This window comes from Eucyclogobius newberryi, unplaced genomic scaffold, assembly GCF_026437365.1.
Source record: "Eucyclogobius newberryi isolate DKJ021-1_F unplaced genomic scaffold, fEucNew1.0.hap1 SCAF_335, whole genome shotgun sequence".
Classification (NCBI taxonomy): Eukaryota; Metazoa; Chordata; class Actinopteri; order Gobiiformes; family Gobiidae; genus Eucyclogobius; species Eucyclogobius newberryi.
The window spans coordinates 67,501-75,000 of NW_027315985.1; positions in this window are offsets into that span (position 1 = coordinate 67,501).

Genomic DNA, 7,500 nt, shown 5'->3' on the forward strand with positions numbered 1-7,500 from the left:
GAGGCCATGCCCAGCCAGAGTGGCCCTTCCCCGGGGTGAGTCTGGGGAGAGTGGGGGGTGGCTCTGGAGGGCCTCCGGGGGTTCCAGGGGCTCCAGGGGGTGCTTGGTGGAGGCCATGCCCAGCCAGAGTGGCCCTTCCCCGGGGTGAGTCTGGGGAGAGTGGGGGGTGGCTCTGGGGGTGCTCCGGGGGCTCCAGGGGGTGCTCGGCGGAGGCCATGCCCAGCCAGAGTGTCCCTTCCCCGGGGTGAGTCTGGAGGAGTGGGGGGTGGCCCTGGAGGTGCTCCGGGGGCTCCAGGGGCTCCAGGGGGTGCTCGGCGGAGGCCATGCCCAGCCAGAGTGTCCCTTCCCCGGGGTGAGTCTGGAGGAGTGGGGGGTGGCTCTGGAGGTGCTCCGGGGGCTCCAGGGGGTGCTTGGTGGAGACCATGCCCAGCCAGAGTGTCCCTTCCCCGGGGTGAGTCTGGGGAGAGTGGGGGGTGGCTCTGGGGGTGCTCCGGGGGCTCCAGGGGGTGCTTGGTGGAGACCATGCCCAGCCAGAGTGGCCCTTCCCCGGGGTGAGTCTGGGGAGAGTGGGGGGTGGCTCTGGAGGGCCTCCGGGGGTTCCAGGGGTTCCAGGGGTTCCAGGGGGTGCTCGGTGGAGGCCATGCCCAGCCAGAGTGGCCCTTCCCCGGGCAGAGTCTGGGGAGAGTGGGGGGTGGCTCTGGAGGTGCTCCGGGGGCTCCAGGGGCTGCTTGGTGGAGACCATGCCCAGCCAGAGTGGCCCTTCCCCCGGGTGAGTCTGGGGACAGTGGGGGGTGGCCCTGGAGGGCCTCCGGGGGTTCCAGGGGGTGCTCGGCGGAGGCCATGCCCGGCCAGAGTGTCCCTTCCCCGGGCAGAGTCTGGGGAGAGTGGGGGGTGGCTCTGGAGGTGCTCCGGGGGCTCCAGGGGTTCCAGGGGGTGGTCGGCGGAGGCCATGCCCAGCCAGAGTGTCCCTTCCCCGGGGTGAGTCTGGAGGAGAGTGGGGGGTGGCTCTGGGGGTGCTCCGGGGGCTCCAGGGGGTGCTCGGCGGAGGCCATGCCCAGCCAGAGTGTCCCTTCCCCGGGGTGAGTCTGGAGGAGTGGGGGGTGGCCCTGGAGGTGCTCCGGGGGCTCCAGGGGCTCCAGGGGGTGCTCGGTGGGGGCCATGCCCAGCCAGAGTGTCCCTTCCCCGGGGTGAGTCTGGAGGAGTGGGGGGTGGCTCTGGAGGTGCTCCGGGGGCTCCAGGGGGTGCTTGGTGGAGACCATGCCCAGCCAGAGTGGCCCTCCCCCGGGGTGAGTCTGGGGAGAGTGGGGGGTGGCTCTGGAGGGCCTCCGGGGGTTCCAGGGGCTCCAGGGGGTGCTTGGTGGAGGCCATGCCCAGCCAGAGTGTCCCTTCCCCGGGGTGAGTCTGGAGGAGTGGGGGGTGGCTCTGGAGGTGCTCCGGGGGCTCCAGGGGGTGCTTGGTGGAGACCATGCCCAGCCAGAGTGGCCCTCCCCCGGGGTGAGTCTGGGGAGAGTGGGGGGTGGCTCTGGAGGGCCTCCGGGGGTTCCAGGGGCTCCAGGGGGTGCTTGGTGGAGGCCATGCCCAGCCAGAGTGTCCCTTCCCCGGGGTGAGTCTGGGGTGAGTGGGGGGTGGCTCTGGGGGTGCTCCGGGGGCTCCAGGGGGTGGTCGGCGGAGGCCATGCCCAGCCAGAGTGTCCCTTCCCCGGGGTGAGTCTGGGGAGAGTGGGGGGTGGCTCTGGGGGTGCTCCGGGGGCTCCAGGGGGTGCTTGGTGGAGACCATGCCCAGCCAGAGTGTCCCTTCCCCGGGGTGAGTCTGGAGGAGTGGGGGGTGGCCCTGGAGGTGCTCCGGGGGCTCCAGGGGCTCCAGGGGGTGCTCGGTGGGGGCCATGCCCAGCCAGAGTGTCCCTTCCCCGGGGTGAGTCTGGAGGAGTGGGGGGTGGCTCTGGAGGTGCTCCGGGGGCTCCAGGGGGTGCTCAGTGGAGGCCATGCCCAGCCAGAGTGGCCCTTCCCCGGGCAGAGTCTGGAGGAGTGGGGGGTGGCTCTGGAGGTGCTCCGGGGGCTCCAGGGGTTCCAGGGGGTGGTCGGCGGAGGCCATGCCCAGCCAGAGTGGCCCTTCCCCGGGGTGAGTCTGGAGGAGTGGGGGGTGGCCCTGGAGGTGCTCCGGGGGCTCCAGGGGCTCCAGGGGGTGCTCGGCGGAGGCCATGCCCAGCCAGAGTGTCCCTTCCCCGGGGTGAGTCTGGAGGAGTGGGGGGTGGCTCTGGAGGTGCTCCGGGGGCTCCAGGGGGTGCTTGGTGGAGACCATGCCCAGCCAGAGTGTCCCTTCCCCGGGGTGAGTCTGGGGAGAGTGGGGGGTGGCTCTGGGGGTGCTCCGGGGGCTCCAGGGGGTGCTTGGTGGAGACCATGCCCAGCCAGAGTGGCCCTTCCCCGGGGTGAGTCTGGGGAGAGTGGGGGGTGGCTCTGGAGGGCCTCCGGGGGTTCCAGGGGTTCCAGGGGTTCCAGGGGGTGCTCGGTGGAGGCCATGCCCAGCCAGAGTGGCCCTTCCCCGGGCAGAGTCTGGGGAGAGTGGGGGGTGGCTCTGGAGGTGCTCCGGGGGCTCCAGGGGCTGCTTGGTGGAGACCATGCCCAGCCAGAGTGGCCCTTCCCCCGGGTGAGTCTGGGGACAGTGGGGGGTGGCCCTGGAGGGCCTCCGGGGGTTCCAGGGGGTGCTCGGCGGAGGCCATGCCCGGCCAGAGTGTCCCTTCCCCGGGCAGAGTCTGGGGAGAGTGGGGGGTGGCTCTGGAGGTGCTCCGGGGGCTCCAGGGGTTCCAGGGGGTGGTCGGCGGAGGCCATGCCCAGCCAGAGTGTCCCTTCCCCGGGGTGAGTCTGGAGGAGAGTGGGGGGTGGCTCTGGGGGTGCTCCGGGGGCTCCAGGGGGTGCTCGGCGGAGGCCATGCCCAGCCAGAGTGTCCCTTCCCCGGGGTGAGTCTGGAGGAGTGGGGGGTGGCCCTGGAGGTGCTCCGGGGGCTCCAGGGGCTCCAGGGGGTGCTCGGTGGGGGCCATGCCCAGCCAGAGTGTCCCTTCCCCGGGGTGAGTCTGGAGGAGTGGGGGGTGGCTCTGGAGGTGCTCCGGGGGTTCCAGGGGGTGGTCGGCGGAGGCCATGCCCAGCCAGAGTGGCCCTTCCCCGGGGTGAGTCTGGGGAGAGTGGGGGGTGGCTCTGGAGGGCCTCCGGGGGTTCCAGGGGCTCCAGGGGGTGCTTGGTGGAGGCCATGCCCAGCCAGAGTGGCCCTTCCCCGGGGTGAGTCTGGGGAGAGTGGGGGGTGGCTCTGGGGGTGCTCCGGGGGCTCCAGGGGGTGCTCGGCGGAGGCCATGCCCAGCCAGAGTGTCCCTTCCCCGGGGTGAGTCTGGAGGAGTGGGGGGTGGCCCTGGAGGTGCTCCGGGGGCTCCAGGGGCTCCAGGGGGTGCTCGGCGGAGGCCATGCCCAGCCAGAGTGTCCCTTCCCCGGGGTGAGTCTGGAGGAGTGGGGGGTGGCTCTGGAGGTGCTCCGGGGGCTCCAGGGGGTGCTTGGTGGAGACCATGCCCAGCCAGAGTGTCCCTTCCCCGGGGTGAGTCTGGGGAGAGTGGGGGGTGGCTCTGGGGGTGCTCCGGGGGCTCCAGGGGGTGCTTGGTGGAGACCATGCCCAGCCAGAGTGGCCCTTCCCCGGGGTGAGTCTGGGGAGAGTGGGGGGTGGCTCTGGAGGGCCTCCGGGGGTTCCAGGGGTTCCAGGGGTTCCAGGGGGTGCTCGGTGGAGGCCATGCCCAGCCAGAGTGGCCCTTCCCCGGGCAGAGTCTGGGGAGAGTGGGGGGTGGCTCTGGAGGTGCTCCGGGGGCTCCAGGGGCTGCTTGGTGGAGACCATGCCCAGCCAGAGTGGCCCTTCCCCCGGGTGAGTCTGGGGACAGTGGGGGGTGGCCCTGGAGGGCCTCCGGGGGTTCCAGGGGGTGCTCGGCGGAGGCCATGCCCGGCCAGAGTGTCCCTTCCCCGGGCAGAGTCTGGGGAGAGTGGGGGGTGGCTCTGGAGGTGCTCCGGGGGCTCCAGGGGTTCCAGGGGGTGGTCGGCGGAGGCCATGCCCAGCCAGAGTGTCCCTTCCCCGGGGTGAGTCTGGAGGAGAGTGGGGGGTGGCTCTGGGGGTGCTCCGGGGGCTCCAGGGGGTGCTCGGCGGAGGCCATGCCCAGCCAGAGTGTCCCTTCCCCGGGGTGAGTCTGGAGGAGTGGGGGGTGGCCCTGGAGGTGCTCCGGGGGCTCCAGGGGCTCCAGGGGGTGCTCGGTGGGGGCCATGCCCAGCCAGAGTGTCCCTTCCCCGGGGTGAGTCTGGAGGAGTGGGGGGTGGCTCTGGAGGTGCTCCGGGGGCTCCAGGGGGTGCTTGGTGGAGACCATGCCCAGCCAGAGTGGCCCTCCCCCGGGGTGAGTCTGGGGAGAGTGGGGGGTGGCTCTGGAGGGCCTCCGGGGGTTCCAGGGGCTCCAGGGGGTGCTTGGTGGAGGCCATGCCCAGCCAGAGTGTCCCTTCCCCGGGGTGAGTCTGGAGGAGTGGGGGGTGGCTCTGGAGGTGCTCCGGGGGCTCCAGGGGGTGCTTGGTGGAGACCATGCCCAGCCAGAGTGGCCCTCCCCCGGGGTGAGTCTGGGGAGAGTGGGGGGTGGCTCTGGAGGGCCTCCGGGGGTTCCAGGGGCTCCAGGGGGTGCTTGGTGGAGGCCATGCCCAGCCAGAGTGTCCCTTCCCCGGGGTGAGTCTGGGGTGAGTGGGGGGTGGCTCTGGGGGTGCTCCGGGGGCTCCAGGGGGTGGTCGGCGGAGGCCATGCCCAGCCAGAGTGTCCCTTCCCCGGGGTGAGTCTGGGGAGAGTGGGGGGTGGCTCTGGGGGTGCTCCGGGGGCTCCAGGGGGTGCTTGGTGGAGACCATGCCCAGCCAGAGTGTCCCTTCCCCGGGGTGAGTCTGGAGGAGTGGGGGGTGGCCCTGGAGGTGCTCCGGGGGCTCCAGGGGCTCCAGGGGGTGCTCGGTGGGGGCCATGCCCAGCCAGAGTGTCCCTTCCCCGGGGTGAGTCTGGAGGAGTGGGGGGTGGCTCTGGAGGTGCTCCGGGGGCTCCAGGGGGTGCTTGGTGGAGACCATGCCCAGCCAGAGTGGCCCTCCCCCGGGGTGAGTCTGGGGAGAGTGGGGGGTGGCTCTGGAGGGCCTCCGGGGGTTCCAGGGGCTCCAGGGGGTGCTTGGTGGAGGCCATGCCCAGCCAGAGTGTCCCTTCCCCGGGGTGAGTCTGGGGTGAGTGGGGGGTGGCTCTGGGGGTGCTCCGGGGGCTCCAGGGGGTGCTCGGCGGAGGCCATGCCCAGCCAGAGTGGCCCTTCCCCGGGGTGAGTCTGGGGAGAGTGGGGGGTGGCTCTGGGGGTGCTCCGGGGGCTCCAGGGGGTGCTTGGTGGAGACCATGCCCAGCCAGAGTGGCCCTTCCCCGGGCAGAGTCTGGGGAGAGTGGGGGGTGGCTCTGGAGGTGCTCCGGGGGCTCCAGGGGTTCCAGGGGGTGCTCAGTGGGGGCCATGCCCAGGCAGAGTGTCCCTTCCCCGGGGTGAGTCTGGAGGAGTGGGGGGTGGCTCTGGAGGTGCTCCGGGGGCTCCAGGGGGTGCTTGGTGGAGACCATGCCCAGCCAGAGTGTCCCTTCCCCGGGGTGAGTCTGGGGAGAGTGGGGGGTGGCTCTGGGGGTGCTCCGGGGGCTCCAGGGGGTGCTTGGTGGAGACCATGCCCAGCCAGAGTGGCCCTTCCCCGGGGTGAGTCTGGGGAGAGTGGGGGGTGGCTCTGGAGGGCCTCCGGGGGTTCCAGGGGTTCCAGGGGGTGCTCGGTGGAGGCCATGCCCAGCCAGAGTGGCCCTTCCCCGGGCAGAGTCTGGGGAGAGTGGGGGGTGGCTCTGGAGGTGCTCCGGGGGCTCCAGGGGCTGCTTGGTGGAGACCATGCCCAGCCAGAGTGGCCCTTCCCCCGGGTGAGTCTGGGGACAGTGGGGGGTGGCTCTGGAGGGCCTCCGGGGGCTCCAGTGGCTCCAGGGGGTGCTCAGCGGAGGCCATGCCCAGCCAGAGTGGCCCTTCCCCGGCCTCATATGCGGCAGAGTGCGGGGTGAGCAAAATGGGTTAAAATGGGTTAAAATGTGAAAAAAAAAAAAAAAAAAAAAAAAAAACACCAAAATGAGCAAAATGAAATAATCCCCCATCATCAGTGCACTGTTTGACCCCTGAAAAGCACTCCCCTGGGGCCTGGAGGTGATCTGACCATCAGAGTATAGCACCCTATGCCCCTGAGGGACTTAGAGTAAAAACCGAAATAGTACACTATTCCCGAAAAGACTCTGTCGTTTTTCGGCAATAGTACACTATACCCATCGACTCTGTCGTTTTTCCGGGCCGTAGTACGAAGTTGTGAGCAAAAGGGGTGAAAATGGGTTAAAATGTGAAAAAACACCAAAATGAGCAAAATGAAATAATCCCCCATCATCAGTGCACTGTTTGACCCCAGAAAAGCACTCCCCTGGGGCCTGGAGGTGATCTGACCATCATAGTATAGCACCCCATGCCCCTGAGGGACTTAGAGTAAAAACCGAAATAGTACACTATTCCCGAAAAGACTCTGTCGTTTTTCGGCAATAGTACACTATACCCATCGACTCTGTCGTTTTTCCGGGCCGTAGTACGAAGTTGTGAGCAAAAGGGGTGAAAATGGGTTAAAATGTGAAAAAACACCAAAATGAGCAAAATGAAATAATCCCCCATCATCAGTGCACTGTTTGACCCCAGAAAAGCACTCCCCTGGGGCCTGGAGGTGATCTGACCATCATAGTATAGTACACTATACCCCTGAGGGACTTAGTGCAAAAACCGAAATAGTACACTATACCCGAAAAGACTCTGTCGTTTTTCGGCAATAGTACACTATACCCATCGACTCTGTCGTTTTTCCGGGCCGTAGTACGAAGTTGTGAGCAAAAGGGGTGAAAATGGGTTAAAATGTGAAAAAACACCAAAATGAGCAAAATGAAATAATCCCCCATCATCAGTGCACTGTTTGACCCCAGAAAAGCACTCCCCTGGGGCCTGGAGGTGATCTGACCATCATAGTATAGTACACTATACCCCTGAGGGACTTAGTGCAAAAACCGAAATAGTACACTATACCCGAAAAGACTCTGTCGTTTTTCGGCAATAGTACACTATACCCGAAAATACTTAGTCGTTTTTCGGCCGACGGAAATAAGCGTTCAGCCCGGGAGTCCCGGGCTAAATCACGCTGCTCAGGCGAACTTTTTGACGCTGCTCTCAGGCGGAAAGTGCAAAACGGTAACGCTGCAAGGGAGGGGAGGGCGGTTTTTGGAAACGACGTTTTTGGCGATTGAAATTGGTACAAAACATGGTTCTATGTATACCGGACAAGGAGCTTGGTCGACGGGCACACATGACCCGCCATCGTAGGGCCCCGTTCTGGTTTTATCCAGCTTCGAAGGCTCCTGCGCACTGCGGGTTTGTTTACATTC